This window comes from Pongo abelii, chromosome 9, assembly GCF_028885655.2.
Source record: "Pongo abelii isolate AG06213 chromosome 9, NHGRI_mPonAbe1-v2.0_pri, whole genome shotgun sequence".
Lineage (NCBI taxonomy): Eukaryota > Metazoa > Chordata > Mammalia > Primates > Hominidae > Pongo > Pongo abelii.
Genome location: NC_071994.2, coordinates 14333320 through 14352055, shown reverse-complemented (window position 1 = coordinate 14352055; position 18736 = coordinate 14333320). Strand labels below are relative to the sequence as shown.

General features: G+C 48.8%; 1 long non-coding RNA gene across 4 annotated transcripts; it reads right to left on the bottom strand.

The window, feature by feature from the left end:
• Positions 1 to 8442: 8442 nt before the first annotated feature.
• LOC129048594 (uncharacterized) lies at positions 8443 to 18728 on the bottom strand. Of its 4 annotated transcripts, XR_008511036.2 has the most exons (5): positions 17429 to 18672; positions 16503 to 16577; positions 12638 to 12786; positions 11758 to 11846; positions 8443 to 10617 (listed from the first exon to the last, which is right to left on the bottom strand). It is a non-coding gene; the product is annotated as an uncharacterized LOC129048594 (long non-coding RNA). The 4 variants fall into 4 exon arrangements; XR_008511034.2 differs by lacking the exons at positions 16503 to 16577; positions 17429 to 18672 and adding an exon at positions 18680 to 18728; XR_008511035.2 differs by lacking the exons at positions 16503 to 16577; positions 17429 to 18672 and adding an exon at positions 13877 to 15075.
• Between the last annotated feature and the right edge of the window lie 8 nt (positions 18729 to 18736).

The window sequence follows — 18736 nt, the reverse complement described above, 5'->3', positions numbered from 1 at the left end:
TCTGGGAAGTGAGGAGCGCCTCTGCCCGGCCGCCCCGTCTGGGAGGTGAGGAGCGCCTCTGCCCGGCCACTCCGTGTGGGAAGTGAGGAGCTCCTCTGCCTGGCTGCCACCCCATCTGGGAGGAAGTGAGGAGCGCCTCTGCCCGGCTGCCCGTCTGGGATGTGAGGAGCACCTCTGCCCGGCCGCCCCGTCTGGGAGGTGAGGAGCCCCTCTGCCCGGCCGTCCCGTCTGGGAGATGAGGAGCCCCTCTGCCCGGCCTTCCCGTCTGGGAAGTGAGGAGCGCCTCTGCCCGGCCGCCCCGTCTGGGAAGTGAGGAGCACCTCTGCCCCGCCGCCCCGTCGGGGAGGTGAGGAGCGCCTCTGCCCGGCCGCCCCGTCTGGGAAGTGAGGAGCACCTCTGCCCGGCCGCCCCATCTGGGAGGTGAGGAGTGCCTCTGCCCGGCTGCCCCGTCTGGGAGGTGAGGAGCACCTCTGCCCGGCCGCCCCATCTGGGAGGTGAGGAGCGCCTCTGCCTGGCCGCCACCCCGCCTGGGAGGAAGTGAGGAGCGCCTGTGCCCGACTGCCCGGTCTGGGAAGTGAGGAGCGCCTCTACCTGGCCGCCCCATCTGGGAAGTGAGGAGTGCCTCTGCCCGGCCGCCCTGTCTGGGAGGTGAGGAGCGCCTCTGCCCGGCCGCCACCACGTCTGGGAGGAAGTGAGGAGCACCTCTGCCCGGCCGCCCCGTCTGGGAGGTGAGGAACGCCTCTGCCCAGCTGCCACTCCGTCTGGGAGGAAGTGAGGAGCACCTCTGCCCGGCTGCCCCATCTGGGAAGTGAGGAGCACCTCTGCTTGACCATCCCTTCTGGGAAGTGAGGAGCGCCTCTGCCCGGCCGCCCCCTCTGGGAAGTGAGGAGCGCCTCTGCCCAGCCGCCCCATCTGGGAGGTGAGGAGCGCCTCTACCGGGCTGCCCAACGTCTGGGAAGTGAGGAGCGCCTCTGCCCGGCCGCCCCGTCTGGGAAGTGAGGAGCACCTCTGCCCGGCCGCCCCGTCTGGGAGGTGAGGAGCGCCTCTGCCCGGCTGCCCTGTCTGGGAAGTGAGGAGTGCCTCTACCTGGCCGCCCCATCTGGGAAGTGAGGAGTGCCTCTGCCGGCCGCCCCGTCTGGGAGGTGAGGAGCACCTCTGCCCGGCCGCCACCACGTCTGGGAGGAAGTAAGGCGCACCTCTGCCCGGCCGCCCCATCTGGGAGGTGAGGAGCACCTCTGCCCGGCCGCTACGCCATCTGGGAGGAAGTGAGGAGCGCCTCTGCCCGGCCGCCCCATCTGGGAAGTGAGGAGCGCCTCTGCCCGGCTGCCCTGTCTGGGAAGTGAGGAGTGCCTCTACCTGGCCGCCCCATCTGGGAAGTGAGGAGTGCCTCTGCCGGCCGCCCCGTCTGGGAGGTGAGGAGCACCTCTGCCCGGCCGCCACCACGTCTGGGAGGAAGTAAGGCGCACCTCTGCCCGGCCGCCCCGTCTGGGAGGTGAGGAGCACCTCTGCCGAGCCGCCCCATCTGGGAGGTGAGGAGCGCCTCTGCCCGGCCGCCACCGCATCTGGGAGGAAGTGAGGAGCACCTCTGCCCGGCCGCCCCGTCTGGGAGGTGAGGAGCACATCTGCCCGTCCGCCCCGTCTGGGAGGTGAGGAGCGCCTCTGCCCGGCCGCCCATCGTCTGGGAGGTGAGGAGCGCCTCTGCCCGGCCACCCCATCTGGGAAGTGAGGAGCGCCTCTGCCTGGCTGCCACCCCGTCTGGGAGGAAGTGAGGAGGGCCTCTGCCCGGCCACCCCATCTGGGAAGTGAGGAGCGCCTCTGCCCGGCCGCCCCATCTGGGAGGTGAGGAGCGCCTCTGCCCGGCCGCCCCGTCTGGGATGTGAGGAGCGCCTCTGCCCGGCCACCTCGTCTGGGAAGTGAGGAGCGCCCCTGCCCGGCCACCCTGTCTGGGAAGTGAGGAGCACCTCTGCCTGGCCGCCCTGTCTGGGAGGTGTACCCAACAGCTCCGAAGAGACAGCGACCATCGAGAATGGGCCATGAGGACGATGGCGGTTTTTTTGAAAAGAAAAGGGGGAAATGTGGGGAAAAGAAAGAGAGATCAGATTGTTACTGTGTCTGTGTAGAAAGAAGTAGGCATAGGAGACTCCATTTTGTTCTGCACTAGGAGAAATTCTTCTGCCTTGGGATGCTGTTGATCTATGGCCTTGCCCCCAGCCCCGTGCTCTCTGAAACATGTGCTGTGTCAACTCAGGGTTAAATGGATTAAGGGCGGTGCAAGATGTGCTTTGTTAAACAAATGCTTGAAGGCAACATGCTCTTTAAGAGTCATCACCACTCCCTAATCTCAAGTACCCAGGGGCACAAACACTGCAGAAGGCCGCAGGGACCTCTGCCTAGGAAAACCAGAGACCTTTGTTCATGTGTTTATCTGCTGACCTTCTCTCCACTATTATCCTATGACCCTGCCATATCCCCCTCTCCGAGAAACACCCAAGAATGATCAATAAATACTTAATGAAAAAAAAAAAAAACTGGCCTTTATTAACTGCTTACTCTGTGCCAGGCAATGTTGTAAACATTTTGCAGTTGCTAACTCATTTAACCCTTCCACAACTTTTATGGGCAACTTTTTATTTACTTACTTACTAATTTAATTTCAGTAGCTTTGGGGGTATGAGTGGTTTTTGGTTACGGGGATGAACTGTATAATGGTTGAGTCTGAGGTTTCAGTGCACCTGTCATCCGAGTAGTGTATATTGTACCCAGTATACAGTTTTTTTATCCTTTGCTCCAATCCCACCTTCCCCCCTTCTGAGTCTCCAATGTCCATTATACCCATCTGTATGCCTTTGCATCCTCATAGCTTAGGTCCCACTTATAATAAAGAACATACAGTAAAAAAAAAAAAAGAAAGAAAAGAAAAATTTTCAATGCAGACAAGTGTACAGGTAGTAAGCAATCTGAATGTGTTCAGGAGTCCCCCCTGACATGAGGTTCCACTTTCTGTGATTTCAGTTATCCGTGGTCCACCGCAGTCCAGAAATAACTGGCCAGATGCAGTGGCTCATGCCTGTAATCCCAGCACCTTGGGAGGCCAAGGCAGGTGGATCACCTGAGGTCAGGAATTCAAGACCAGCCTGGTTAATATGGCGAAACACCATCTTTACTAAAAATACAAAAATCAGCTGAGAGTGGTGGCACGTGCCTGTAATCCCAGCTATTTGGGAGGTTGAGGCATGAGAATTGCTTGAACCTGGGAGGTAGAGGCTGCAGTGAGCCAAGATCATGCCACCGCACTCCAGCCTGGGCAACAGAGCGAGACTCTGTCTCAAAAAGTTGAGTACAGTGTATTTGGAGAGACCACATTCATATAACTTTTTTTTTTTTGAGATGGAGTTTCGCTCTGTTGCCCAGGCTAGAGTGCAGTGGTGTGATCTTGGCTCACTGCAACCTCCGCTTCCTGGGTTCAGGTGATTCTCCTAACTCAGACTCCCAAGGAGCTGGAATTACAGGCTTGTGCCACCATGCCTGGCTTTTTTTTTAATTTTTAGTAGAGATGGGGTTTTGCTATGTTGGCCAGGTTGGTCTCAAACTCCTGAACTCAAGTGATCCACCCACCTCGGCCTTCCAAAGTGATATAACTTTTATTATAGTATATTTTAATTCTATTATTTTTCATCTCTTACTGAGCCTAACTTATAAATTAAACTTTATCATAGGTACATACATGTTGGCAAGAACATAGTCTATGTATAGATGAGAAAACTGAGTCCTTAGAACTCAGGATTAAGAATCTCACTCAAAACCACTCAACTACATGGAAACTGAACAACCTGCTCCTGAATGACTACTGGGTACATAACGAAATGAAGGCAGAAATAAAGATGTTCTTTGAAACCAACGAGAACCAAGACACAACATACCAGAATCTCTGGGATGCATTCAAAGCAGTGTGTAGAGGTAAATTTATAGCACTAAATGCCCACAAGAGAAAGCAGGAAAGATCCAAAATTGACACCCTAACATCACAATTAAAAGAACTAGAAAAGCAAGAGCAAACACATTCAAAAGCTAGCAGAAGGCAAGAAATAACTAAAATCAGAGCAGAACTGAAGGAAATAGAGACACAAAAAACCCTTCAAAAAATTAATGAATCCAGGAGCTGGTTTTTTGAAAAGATCAACAAAATTGATAGACCGCTAGCAAGATTAATAAAGAAAAAAAGAGAGAAGAATCAAATAGATGCAATAAAAAATGATAAAGGGGATATCACCACTGATCCCACAGAAATACAAACTACCATCAGAGAATACTACAAACACCTCTACGCAAATAAACTAGAAAATCTAGAAGAAATGGATAAATTCCTCAACACATACACCCTCCCAAGACTAAACCAGGAAGAAGTTGAATCTCTGAATAGACCAATAACAGGAGCTGAAATTGTGGCAATAATCAATAGTTTACCAACCAAAAAAAGTCCAGGACCAGACGGGTTCACAGCCGAATTCTACCAGAGGTACAAGGAGGAACTGGTACCATTCCTTCTGAAACTATTCCAATCAATAGAAAAAGAGGGAATCCTCCCTAACTCATTTTATGAGGCCAGCATCATCCTGATACCAAAGCCTGGCAGAGACACAACAAAAAAAGAGAATTTTAGACCAATATCCTTGATGAACATTGATGCAAAAATCCTCAATAAAATACTGGCAAACAGAATCCAGCAGCACATCAAAAAGCTTATCCACCATGATCAAGTGGGCTTCATCCCTGGGATGCAAGGCTGGTTCAATATACGCAAATCAATAAATGTAATCCAGCATATAAACAGAACCAAAGACAAAAACCACATGATTATCTCAATAGATGCAGAAAAGGCCTTTGACAAAATTCAACAACCCTTCATGCTAAAAACTCTCAATAAATTAGGTATTGATGGGACGTATCTCAAAATAATAAGAGCTATCTATGACAAACCCACAGCCAATATCATACTGAATGGGCAAAAACTGGAAGCATTCCCTTTGAAAACTGGCACAAGACAGGGATGCCCTCTGTCACCACTTCTATTCAACATAGTGTTGGAAGTTCTGGCCAGGGCAATTAGGCAGGAGAAGGAAATAAAGGGTATTCAATTAGGAAAAGAGGAAGTCAAATTGTCCCCGTTTGCAGATGACATGATTGTATATCTAGAAAACCCCATTGGCTCAGCCCAAAATCTCCTTAAGCTGATAAACAACTTCAGCAAAGTCTCAGGATACAAAATCAATGTACAAAAATCACAAGCATTCTTATACATCAGTAACAGACAAACAGAGAGCCAAATCATGAGTGAACTCCCATTCACAATTGCTTCAAAGAGAATAAAATACCTAGGAATCCAACTTACAAGGGATGTGAAGGACCTCTTCAAGGAGAACTACAAACCACTGCTCAACAAAATAAAAGAGGATACAAACAAATGGAAGAACATTCCATGCTCATGGATAGGAAGAATCAATATCGTGAAAATGGCCATCCTTCCCAAGGTAATTTACAGATTCAATGCCATCCCCATCAAGCTACCAATGACTTTTTTCACGGAATTGGAAAAAACTACTTTAAAGTTCATATGGAACCAAAAAAGAGCCCGCATCGCCAAGTCAATCCTAAGCCAAAAGAACAAAGCTGGAGGCATCACACTACCTAACTTCAAACTATACTACAAGGCTACAGTAACAAAAACAGCATGGTACTGGTACCAAAACAGAGATATAGATCAATGGAACAGAACAGAGCCGTCAGAAATAATGCCACATATCTACAACTATCTGATCTTTGACAAACCTGAGAAAAACAAGAAATGGGGAAAGGATTCCCTATTTAATAAATGGTGCTGGGAAAACTGGCTAGCCATATGGAGAAAGCTGAAACTGGATCCCTTCCGTACACCTTATACAAAAATCAATTCAAGATGGATTAAAGACTTAAATGTTAGACCTAAAACCATAAAAACCCTAGAAGAAAACCTAGGCATTACCATTCAGGACATAGGCATGGGCAAGGACTTCATGTCTAAAACACCAAAAGCAATGGCCACAAAAGCCAAAATTGACAAATGGGATCTAATGAAACTAAAGAGCTTCCGCACAGCAAAAGAAACTACTATCAGAGTGAACAGGCAACCTACAAAATGGGAGAAAATTTTCGCAACCTACTCATCTGACAAAGGGCTAATACCCAGAATCTACAATGAACTCCAACAAATTTACAAGAAAAAAACAAACAACCCCATGAAAAAGTGGGCAAAGGACATGAACAGACACTTCTCAAAAGAAGACATTTATGCAGCCAAAAAACACATGAAAAAATGCTCACCATCACTGGCCATCAGAGAAATGCAAATCAAAACCACAATGAGATACCATCTCACACCAGTTAGAATGGCAATCATTAAAAATTCAGGAAACAACAGGTGCTGCAGAGGATGTGGAGAAATAGGAACACTTTTACACTGTTGGTGGGACTGTAAACTAGTTCAACCCTTGTGGAAGTCAGTGTGGCGATTCCTCAGGGATCTAGAATTAGAAATTCCATTCGACCCAGCCATCCCATTACTGGGTATATACCCAAAGGACTATAAATCATGCTGCTATAAAGACACATGCACACGTATGTTTATTGCGGCATTATTCACAATAGCAAAGACTTGGAACCAACCCAAATGTCCAACAATGATAGACTGGATTAAGAAAATGTGGCACATATACACCATGGAATACTATGCAGCCATAAAAAATGATGAGTTCATGTCCTTTGTAGGGACATGGATGAAATTGGAAATCATCATTCTCAGTAAACTATCGCGAGAACAAAAAACCAAACACCGCATATTCTCACTCACAGGTGGGAATTGAACAATGAGAACACATGGACACAGGAAGGGGATCATCACACTTCGGGGACTGTTGTGGGGTGGGGGGAGGGGGGAGGGATAGCATTGGGAGATATACCTAATGCTAGATGACGAGTTAGTGGGTGCAGCGCACCAGCATGGCACATGTATACATATGTAACAAACCTGCACATTGCGCACATGTACCATAAAACCTAAAGTATAATAATAATAATAATAATAATAAATAAAATTAAATTAAAAAAAAAAAAAGAAAACTGAGTCCCAGAAGATATGATGGCCAAGAGTGCCAACTCAGGGGCCAGACTGTCTGGGTTTGACTTTCGGCTCTTTCCTTCCCTAGCTGTGTGATCTTAGGCAAGTTACTTAACCTCTCTGGACCTCCACTTCCTCAAATGTAAAATGGGGCTAATGCTAATTCCCACCTCATAGTGTTGTGGTGAAGACTCTATGAGTTAATGTATGTAATATGTAAAGCTCTACCTTGGAATAGAGACTGCTTCTAGAAGACACTCTGAAAGTGCTGCCTTATTGAATACCTTGCCCAAGGCCTCACATTAGCAAATCATATAGCACTGATTCAGAAGGAAATGACACAACCCAGACACCTCGCCCTGGAGGAGCAAGAGGACTATCGAGCCACTGACTGAACATTCAGAGCAGCGCTTCCTGGTTCCCACCTCTGTCACATGATAGCCTATGGCAGAATGCATATCCCAGTAACTGGGAGACTCCAAAACAGTCACCATATGTCCCCGTGGCATAGACCTAGTTTGCAACCAGTGTCCCGTCTAAACAGATGTTCCTGTTTGGAGGATAAATGATATCCCTGTAAACCCTGGGAGAGTGGCTCTCTACACACAGGCAGCTCCAGAGACTTGCAACATACGGCCACCAGGTGGCGGCGTAGCATCGAGCACTGAACTTGAGCACCTGCTCTGGGCAAAGAATTCATGAATTCCCTAGCCAGGCAGATACCAGTCTCAGATATTTGCGGGCACCTGCTGAGGCTACTGGTACCAGCAGGATCAGCTCCACTCAAGGCTGCATTCAAAAAGATATTTATCTGCAGAATGGAACAGAACTGATCAAGGAGGGAATAGCCAGGAATGTCATGGTTCAGAGACACTAAGCTGGTACCTTTGGGCTTCCGTTGACACCCGCTCCTCCAGTTGTGGTTACTCGGAGCTATCCTCACTCCAGGTGCTAATCATGGCCTTTGAGGCATTTCGAGATTATTCCACATGAATTCTTAGTCTTATATCACCAACAGGATTGTGTGGCCTGGCACAAGTCCTGCTTGGAGGACAGATCAGAAACACTTGGACGCCTGGGGCAGGCTAAAAATTTGGCAGTCTTCCAAATTATAGTCAACTATGTCTCATTTCAACTGAGTGAGGATGGCAAGAAGGCATTTTCACATTAATAGAAATCGTAACCCCCTTTCTTCATGTTCAAAGTGGAGATGTATTACACGCACCAACAGGACTCTAATTGATTTTGGAATTCTTTCCTAATTCTTCCCTGACTCATAACTGGAAAGTATTGCTCACCCACTCTCCCTCATTTGTAAATAGCAGAAATTACTGCAGAAGCAATAACAAGTCTTATTCTAGATATATTTATTTATGTTTTCAGGCATTTGTGGTTACAGCAATGGTGTTTCACTTGGTTGCCTGGGCTGGTATGCAGTGATGTGATCATAGCCCACCACGGCCTCAAACTTGTAGCCTCAAGCAATCGTCCAGTCTCAGCCTCCTGAGTAGCTGGGACTACAACTGGACAACTTTTTACGAGATATTTTTTAAGGCTTGCAGATGCCTTCTTGGTAAACAGTCCTTTGTAGTGCATTAATTGGTTTCAGAATTTAGGCTGCTCAGCCATGCCCACTGCAGAGGCTGCCAGCTGGCTGATCTCAGAGCCAAGCTGGCCAGTGGATGCAGCAACTTGCAATGCACATTGCAGAAATACCCCCACAGAGGTAGGCTGGTGCTGGGGAGGAGTAGCTTTTCTTTCTACTTAGGGGCATTGTCTATTTTGGCAAAAGGGACACCAATTTCATTTCCACCAGCTATGTGAGAAGCTGCAGGTGGAAACCTGAGTTAACAGGCAGCAGATTTCTGATGGATCCCTGTGGTTTCAGTGTTCCTCTGATTAGTGTATCAGGAAGCTGTCCACCTGCCCAATCCATAATCCCCTTTAACTTGCCTCCTCCAGGAAGTCTTCTTTGACATTCTCTCACCCTTGGGGACCTCAACTGGTGAAACCCTATCAGTTTCACCACTGGACCTAGCTTGCCTTACTGGGCCATCTGTATATAGATTCCAATCTTATGTCTCCCCAGCTAGACTCAACACAGTTTGAGGACAGCGTCTACATCTTACACTTTTTTGTGGTCCCTATGATACCCAGCATATGCCAGGCAACAAAGGAAGGTTTACTCAAATCACTTCTTACTTGCTGACTGATACCAAATCCTTTTTACCAGGAACCAATTCCCTGAACAAGCTCTTGAGTATGGACCTGACGTGTCCCTAACACTCATCATACCTTTCCTAATGATTCTTTTGTGTTTTCATTTCAAGAAAAAGTGGGAACATTTAACTATTATTCTCCAGAAATTACCACCACAATGTGAACTTGTCCTTATCCAGAAAGTAATTTTACATTATCATAACAACTAGAACATGGTAATGTTAGCAAAATTCTCTCCAGGAGTCATTATCAAAACTTTTGCCCACTTGATGTTTGTTTCATAAGCATTCATCTGACAATTATTTATTGCGACAATTATTTATTGAACAACTACCAAGCACAGATGGTCCTCAACTTAAGATGGTTCAACTTAGGATTTTTCAACTTTATGGCGGGTTTATTGGGAGGTAACCCCATCATAAGTTGAGGAGCACCTGTGCTAGTTTGGGTTTGGGGAATACAGCAACAAACAAAATGGGGGAAAAAACTTATCATAGGGAACTGATATTCTAGTCAGTGGGAAATGGACAAGTAAGATATATTAACATATTGCAACTAAAGAACATGGAAGGGCTCATTGATCCAAATGGCCTCTGATGAAGCAATGGTGCTATGATGGGCATCATCCCTACCAATCATATTCGCCCTAGAAAAGGGCGCAAAAATGACCAGAAGACTTTCCCCCTTGAGAGAGACGCCTGCTTGTGAGCAAATAATTTCTGTACCAGTTGCTATGTCACAAACCACCCCAAAACTTTCTGGTGTAAAACAATCATGTTACCATGCTCATAGATTTTATAGCCCAGAACTTGGACAAAGCAGAGTAGGGAGAGGTGATCTCTGCTCTATGATTTCTGGAGCCTCTGCTGGGAACAATCCAAGTTGAGAGTGGGAGCTAGAATCATCTGGAAGCATCTTCACTCATGCCTGGCAGATGATGCAGGCTGTCAGCCAGGACCTCAGCTAGGCTGTGAGCTACAGCTCCTTCACAGGCCTCTCTATGTGGGATGATTTGGACTTCCTCACGACATGGCAGCTGAGTTCCAAGAGTTAGCATCCTGTCCATGAAAGCCAGGTGGAAGCTCATAGCATTCTTATAATCTAGCCTCAGATGTCACACGGCAGGCTGGGTGTGCAGTGGCTCATGCCTGTAATCTTGACACTTTGGGAGGCTGAGGCAGGAGGATGGCTTGAGGTCAGGAGTTCAAGACCAGCTTGGGTAACATAGCAGGACCATAGCAGGACCTCTGCAAAATAATAATAATTATTATTATTATCCAAGTGTAGCAGTGTCCACCTGTAGTCCCAGTTACTAAGGAGGCTAAGGCAGGAGGATCGCTTGAGCCTAGGATTTTGAGGCTACAGTGAGCTATGTTCACACCAGGCTGGGCAACAGAGTAAGACTCTGTCTCTGAAAATAACATGAAGAAGTCACATGGCAACAGTCCTGCCATACTTGGCTAGGGCAATTACAAAGATCCATGCAGGTTTGAAGTGCGGGGGGGATGTAGACCCCACTACTGGAGGGAAGGGGGCATCTAGGTCACATGGTAAGAAAAACGTATGGGTAGGAGATACTTTTGAGGCCACCTTGGGAAAACGCAATGTCCTACACCACCTGTGTCTAATTTCCGAACAAGTGGGATATCTCGATCTACCCAAAGTCATCTTGAAAGCAGAGAGCAAAAACCACTCAAGCAAAAGATAATATCTGAGTGTTGTATAATCTTTGGTTTGGAGCAGAGAACAAAAAAGCAGCAGAATAACACTTCAATTGATCAGTCCCTGCCCTCTATAGAAGGTACTCGTAATGATCTGAAATTTCTGGCTTATTTTCAAAGAATAGAAAAATTAGGCCTGGGCTAGAGAGGAGACTCATTCTTGATTTAGTCAAGTGCATAAGACACAGAGGCAAAGCGGTGTGAGTGAAACTGTACACACTTTGGAAGCAGAGTACTAGATTTAAACCCTCACTGTGCCACTTACCAGCTGCCTGTCCCTGGGCAAATTTCTCCACCTCTGAAAAATAGGGCGGCAATATTAACTTCCTCATGGGGTTACTGTGAGAATTAAATGGGGTAATATCTGCCAAAGCCTTCATAGCTACTCTGGAAAGAATCTCAGATAATTAAATGGGGTAATATCTGCCAAAGCCTTTGTAGCTACTCTGGAAAGAATCTCAGGCATTTAAACTGCCAGTGGAACTGATCCATTTTTATGATGTTTTATTAACTGCAATAAAATGTGTTCTCATCAAGACTGCTGACCATTCTTATGTCCTGAAAGCTTAATCTAAGTGACGTACTTTTCAGTTGGTAAACATGGGAATGGGCCTTTTTGGGGAAATGATCTGCTTGTTTCTATAACTGCCCTTTAAAAGAACGCACCATGGCATTGGAGATCCAGAAGAATGAGCCTTGTTGATCCAGTGGGGTCCAGGAGTTGCTCCGTCCTTGGGGGGCTCACGTTCTGTTTGCTCCATGAGAACAGAGAAGGGAGACTGTTGACTCAGGGGAGGGCTCATCTCACCAACCTGGCATTGTATGAGCCCACTGAATCAGATTTGGGGCCGGTTTTGGTCACCACTAGAGTGTCAGAGAAACTCAGTGGGAGAGAAAGCAGAGATTTTCCCTATCACATGGTCAACAGGAACCAAGGAATCAAGAAACCAGGAACCAAGCTGATCTCATAATTTGCTCATAATTTGCTCCTGGTATGCTCCTCCTTGGTCACCAAGGCAGGGTCTCCAGGGGCTGCCATTGAGATGAAGCCACCATATTTATTGAAAGGGATGACCACCACTTAGGCAGATCTCGCACTATGCAAGGGTCAGAGCTTTAGAGGAAATGAGAGAATAGGGAGAAGTGAACAGAGAGGAAGCCAAATATTAGAGGAAATGAGAGAATAGGGATAAGTGAACAGAGAGGAAGGGACGGGAAGTGACTCACTATGAAACTGTGATTTTTCAGGTCTTAGGAACTGAGAGTCCATATGTATAGGATGTAAACATGTGTGCCTATGCATCTGTCTGTCTAAGCTCTTCTTCCATACACAGGGATGAAGCCCACAGCTTTCACCCACTGGCAACATATGCACAGGGTCTATAGCTCTCCCATCTAAATGCAGCCCCATGAAGCTGAGATGGCTCATAGCCAGGGAATAGGAGCCAGATTCTGAGTTGAGAAGTCCTGAGTTCAAGTCCTGTGACTTAACATGTGGGTAACATTCAGCAAGTCAGGTAACCTCTCTGAGATGCCATCTCCTCACCTGTAAAATGGGGGAATTAATTCTTGCTCAGCCTTCCTCAAAGGATAATTTTCAGATTCAGGTGTTTATCTGTGCCCCCAAGATGCCATAAGATCCACTAAGGCAGGGACCATGATTTCCCTCTTCCCTGTTGTACCTCTTCATGACACCTGTCATAAACATTCAAAAAAGACTTGGTGAACAAATGAACTATAGTATGATGAACTCAGCCCCTGCGCTAGACAGAAGGCAAAGAAAGAAAGCTCTTCTTGCATTGCTCATTCCTTCCCACCAGATACTGCTCCTTAAAGTGTGGTCTGTGGACCAGTAGCAGCAGCATCACCTGAGAGCTTGTCAGAAATGCAAATTCAGTCTGGGCATCGTGGCTCACGCCTGTAATCCCAGCACTTTGGGAGGCCGAGGCGGGTGGATCACCTGAGGTCAGGAATTTGAACCCAGCCTGGCCAACATGGCGAAACCCCATCTCTAACAAAATTACAAAAATTAGCTGGCGTGGTGGCGCATGCCTGGAGTGCCAGCTACTTGGGAGGCTAAGGCAGGAGAATCGCTTGAACCTGGGAGGCAGAGGTTGCAGTGAGCCGAGATCACACCACTGCACTCCAGCATTGGTGACAGAGTGAGACTCCATCTCAAAAAAAAAAAAAAAAAAAAAAAAAGAAATGCAAATTCATGAATCTTAATTTGGGGGGTTGGAGCCCAGGAATCTGTGTTTTAACACACCCTCCATGATTCCAACACTCACTGACGTTTGAAAAGCATTGCTGTTGGACACACACTGGGGTGAGGTTGGAATGGGGTATGAGATGCCATGCCCCCTTCTTGAGTTAACTACTTTCTACCTGGTTCAGGTGTTCATTACCCAACCCACCCCACCTCTTCTTGGCCTGCCTTGGAGCAGGAGAAATGCTATGGAGGCTGGCAGGGGCCTGAGGAGGGAGAGGACGTCTTGTCTCCTCCTCCCCCTCCCCATGGGGACCTGGGGGTAGAAGGTCTGGCCCCTTCCTGTTTCAGCAGAACCTGCAGATACTGTGAGAGGATCAGGAGATAAGCTCTGCTCTCCCCAGCCCTGAGCAGGGGCAGATACATGAGAGCTTTGCAAAGTGGGCCTCTCCCAGCCAGGCAGCTTCTCTGCACCCTGGCAATGCCCTGTAGGGGCAGCTGGGAGGTCTCAAGCTGGGATTTCAAGTACCACTCCATCCTCCCCCATCCCTTGGCCCCTCTACTGAGGTCTCTTCCCACCTCCTCTCAAGGGTGTGAAACTGATAGTGAGCTGTTGGAAGCACGCAGCATAGATGAGCCTCTGAGATAAACATGCACGATAAGAACTCACACGATCACCCTGGTCGTGTTCCACGTTCTCAGTGGCACCTGATTCAAGGTACCTAGAAGCGGCTCTTCACACGTGCAAAAGAGAAAGTGGGGGTAACTACTGAAAGAGGAGAGATGGGCTCCCAGAGAGGTAAAAACAAAACGCAACAGGGACAGATCCTGCACTGTCCTGCACTATCCAAAAAAGCCAACGGTTCATGTCCAAGATCAGAGCAAGGGGGTACAGGGAGCAGGGGAGGCTGACAGCCACGGGAACCAGACTGAGGGTTTCAATCAGATGTCCATGGGGTGGCTTGAATGCGATCTTGACCACACTGATACAGATCATGGAGTAGGGAGGTGACAAATCCACTCAGCTGTCCATGCGGCAGTCAACCTTAATGCCAGAAGGAGCTCTGGGCCCCGCATTCTGGAAGCATTGTAGAGAACTGGTGTCTTTCCCAAAGACTTACCATGTTATGGGAGGAACAGGACATGCTTAACCTGGATAAAAGACAATTCTGGAAAAGCTACAAGAAAACTGACTTCAAATACTTGAGAGAGCTTTGAGCAAAAGACAGAGCAGCTTGGATCCTTGCGGCACAATGAAGATTAGCTGAGGCCCAGTTGCACCTCTACCTATCTGGGTCCTGCCTTCACTCCTGCCATGCTCAGCAACGTCCTGGTTGCTGATGACAGCCCAGAATGAGTCTGCCCCATGTCCCAGTCCTGTGCCTGGTGGAGGTGGAGGTTTAGGGCTTAGAGTCAAGAAGCCCTGAGCTCCAGACCTCACCCTGCACCCTCTTTTTGTGTCGCCCTGGCCCCGAAGCGCAGCCTCTCTGGAAGTGGGATTTCCTGGTCAGTAAAATGAGGATGATCACCCCAGCCCTGTAAGGTCATAATGAGGATCCATTCATTCAACAAACACATATAGAGCACCGTGCTCCTGCTGAAAATCACCCTCCCGAACCGGAGCTCTGGGGAGCACAGGAGCACCCAGAAGAGGCCTGGCACGTGGTAAGTGCTCAGTTAATGCTGCCGGTGACCGCCAGGGGCCCTTTCCCTGCCCTTCTCTCAGAGTTGGCTTCTGGAGAAACCCAGCCTAAAACACTGGGGCAAGCAGTGATTGGTCCAGGCATTGTTTCAAGCACTCTGCAAGTACACCACCACACCAGGCTCTTCTGAAAATTTCAGGAGTCTCCTCTGGGCCTCTGCACACCATGTATAATAACAATGACAAACTGAGCTCAGGTGGGAGTAGGGGGTTCTGGGCCAGAGCCCACCTGATGCTGAGGTTGACAAAGTGCCTCCAAGTGTTTGGGGGCCACCCAAAGGCCTCCTCTAAAACACATCTCCCTCTCTCTGGTGAAAACCTGAGATCACCCTCTGAAGTATTTCAGGCAAGGCTAGGTGTTGAACAGAAAGCCATGGGGACCCAGGTCCCTGACATCTGGGGACTGTCAGACCCTCTCAACTGCAGCACCCCTTAGCTGAGGGGAGGTCAATGACTCAGAGGAGAACACCTGATCCCTATCTTCCATCCATCTGCCAGCGCTTGGTTTCCGTCAGTCAGCAGATCTCAGGTTACATAAATAAGCTGGTATTGCTGATTCGGCACATTCTGCACGATGGTGTGTGCCAGGTGGTACCCAGCACCTCCCAGCACACAGACCAGGATCAGTGTGACGAATAGGTGAGCAAGGCCCATGTGGGGGCAGCTGCAAGGCAGCTAAGCATGCCACCTCTGGAACCACAATCCTGGCTCCTGAATGTGTCACTGTCTGATTTTGGGCAAGCACCTTAGCCTTCCCATGCCTGATTCCTTGCCTGAGTAACAGGCAGATTTACTGTTAAGAGTTGTGGCTCTGGAATCAGACAGTCTAGGTGTGGATCTCGCCTCTACCACTTATTTACTGTGTGACCTTTACAAGTGTCTCAGCCTCTCTGTGCCTCAGTCTTTTTTTTTTTTTTTTTTTTTTTTTTTTGAGACAGAGTCTTGCTCTGTCACCCAGATTGGTGTGCAGTGGCACGATCTTGGTTCACTGCAACCTTTACCTCCTAGGTTCAAGCAATTCTCCTGCCTCAGCCTCCTGAGTAGCTGGGACTAGAGGCGCCTGCCACCACACCCAGCTAATTTTTGTACTTTTAGTAGAGATGGGGTTTCATCATGTTGGCCAGGCTGGTCTTGAACTCCTGGCCTCCAGTGATCCGCCCGCCTTGGCCTCCCAAAGTACTGGGATTACAGGTGTGAGCCACCGCACCCAGCCTCTCAGTTTCTTTATCTGTAAACTGGGAGTAATAACAACTGCACCTGCCTCACAGGATTGTTGGGAGAAGCATTAAGAAATGGATTTGTACTTGCAGAGTGCTTGAAACAATGCCTGGACCAATCATTGCTGGCACCAATGTTTCAGGCTAGGTTTCTGCAGAAGCCAACTCTGAGAAGAGGATTAAGTACAATATTTGTCTGCTCTGAGAATGACCTCAGCAAGCATCTATAAGAAAGTGGGGAAGTGAGACAGGGATGAAGCCAAAAGAGGGTGCATGAGCAGGTTACCTTTGTGGGCAATGCAAGTTCAATCCTGCTGGGGGCCTCTGGGGGCTGCAGAGAAGCCCCTCAGTATCCTACCACCTAAAGGCAAGAAAGCTGGGATGTAGAAAGCTGCAATAAAAGCAAAGGAGTGGCCAGGCACAGTGGCTCACGCCTGTAATCCCAACACTTCGGGAGGCCGAGGCAGGAGGATCACTTGAGCCCAGGAGTTCAAGACCAGCCTGAGCAACCCAGGGAGACCCCGTTTCTACAAAAAAATAAAAATAGCCAGGCATGGTGGCATGAGCCTGTGGTGCCAGCTACTCAGGAGGCTGAGGTGGGAGGATCCCTGGGGCCTGGGAGGTCAAGGCTGCAGTGAGCTATGATTGTGCCACTGCACTCCAGCCTGGACAACAGAGCAAGACCCTGCCTCAAAAATAATAATAATTTTTAAAAGAAAGCGAAGGAGTGTAAGGGGACAGGGTCCCAACAGCGATCGCCACACCAGGCTCTTCTGAAAACTTCAGGAGTCTCCTCTGGGCCTCTGCACACCATGTATAATGACAATGACAAACTGAGCTCAGGTGGGAGTAGGGGGTTCTGGGCCAGAGCCCACCTGATGCTGAGGTTGACAAAGTGCCTCCAAATGTCTGGGGGCCACCCAAAGGCCTCCTCTAAAACACATCTCCCTCTCTCTGGTGAAAATCTGAGGTCACCCTCTGCAGTATTTCAGGCTAGACTAGGATATGATCCAATCGGCACTGGAGAGTGATCCCTCCAGCTGGGGACAAGAGCTTAGGAGGCAGGGCAAGCCAAGGGGGACTGGAGCAGGGCAGAGGGGCGTACACTCTCCTCCAGCACCCTGGCAACACCTGCCGGGCTTGGTTCTGAGTGTTGGATCATTGGGGTCTCCAGGCAGGGGCAGGGCATTTAAGGAACTGAATGGAACTCACTCCTCTGACAGTTGGGGGGTGGAAAAGCTGAGCGAGGAGGTGTCCCAGCTGCTTCTGCTGTGGACAGCTGCATGGCAGGGGAGGAGCCGTGAGGCAGGCAAAGTCCCCCTGCAGGGGTATCCTTGGCTTGAGAACATGAGGGAGATGAGGGCACTCTGACTCCTGATATTCTTAAAACAATTTCCCAGGCCCTCTCACAAGTCCCCAGCTGGAGAAACAATGGTTTCTAAAAGAAACCACTGGAATGTCAGACAGGGGCCCTGAGACCTTTAATGGCCAATCCCAGGCAGTTCCAAGAATTACGCAACTGGGCCACTTCCAAGATGTTCTTCCTAAGAAGCATGCTGTAAGTAAATCAAAGCCCCACTCCTGGGTCTCACAGGAAGGTCTCCACAGCCCCACATTCCCCAACCCCACATCCCGAGAGTCTTCTCTAGGCCTTGGGAGGTCCAGAAGGCAACACCTGCTCACTGGTGAGGTCCCAAAGTGCTTAGTAAGCAAAGTACATTTACAGGTGAATAGCAAGGGAAGGGAGGGGAGGCGAAGCAGGTTCACACACGAGCAAAAACCACTGTCTGGGCTGAAAGGAAGATCGGAGATGATCCAACCCGTTTCTAGAACTGGGGCAGAAGAGGGACGTGGGAGGGTATACAGCTGGTCGAGGGCCCAGGTAAGCCACAGGACAAAGGTGGCGCATCTTATTGGTACCTCAACTTCACTCATAAACGTTGAAAACGCTGAAAAGGGAGGGAGAGCCATGGATTATATACGGAAGCACAGGACGGGAGAAGCAAGAGTGTGAACAATTAACACAGAAAAGACCGATCTTCCACCTCCAGGACCCCCAGGTAGCATTCCCTCAGGTAGCTGGGAGGAGGACTCTGACAGGATCATTTGGGATGCACAAAGCTAATGCAAAATGACCCATATTACAAATGAGAAAACAGGCCCAAGGAGGGCAGGACCCTGCCCAACTGCACCGGAGTTGGCCGCAAAACTTCCATCGGGCCTTGCCTATGGGCTCCTCGGACCTTTTTTCGACTCTGTTCTCTCCCTGAAATGGGTCCTCCCACCTTCCCTTTTCTACTTGCTCGCTCTTCTTTCCCCAGGAAACTTTGCAAGAAAGGCAAAAGCGAATCCCAGGAAAAAGACTGGCTCATCAATCACATGTTAACAGCGCCCGCGCGAACTGCGCATGAGCATACTGAGCCCCACTAGCCCCAACCCCGGCCCCGCCTTTCCACCCCTCACCAATATGGCCGCCTCAGCAACAGCCCCTCCTGTGCGTCACGGACGTGGCGACTCCTG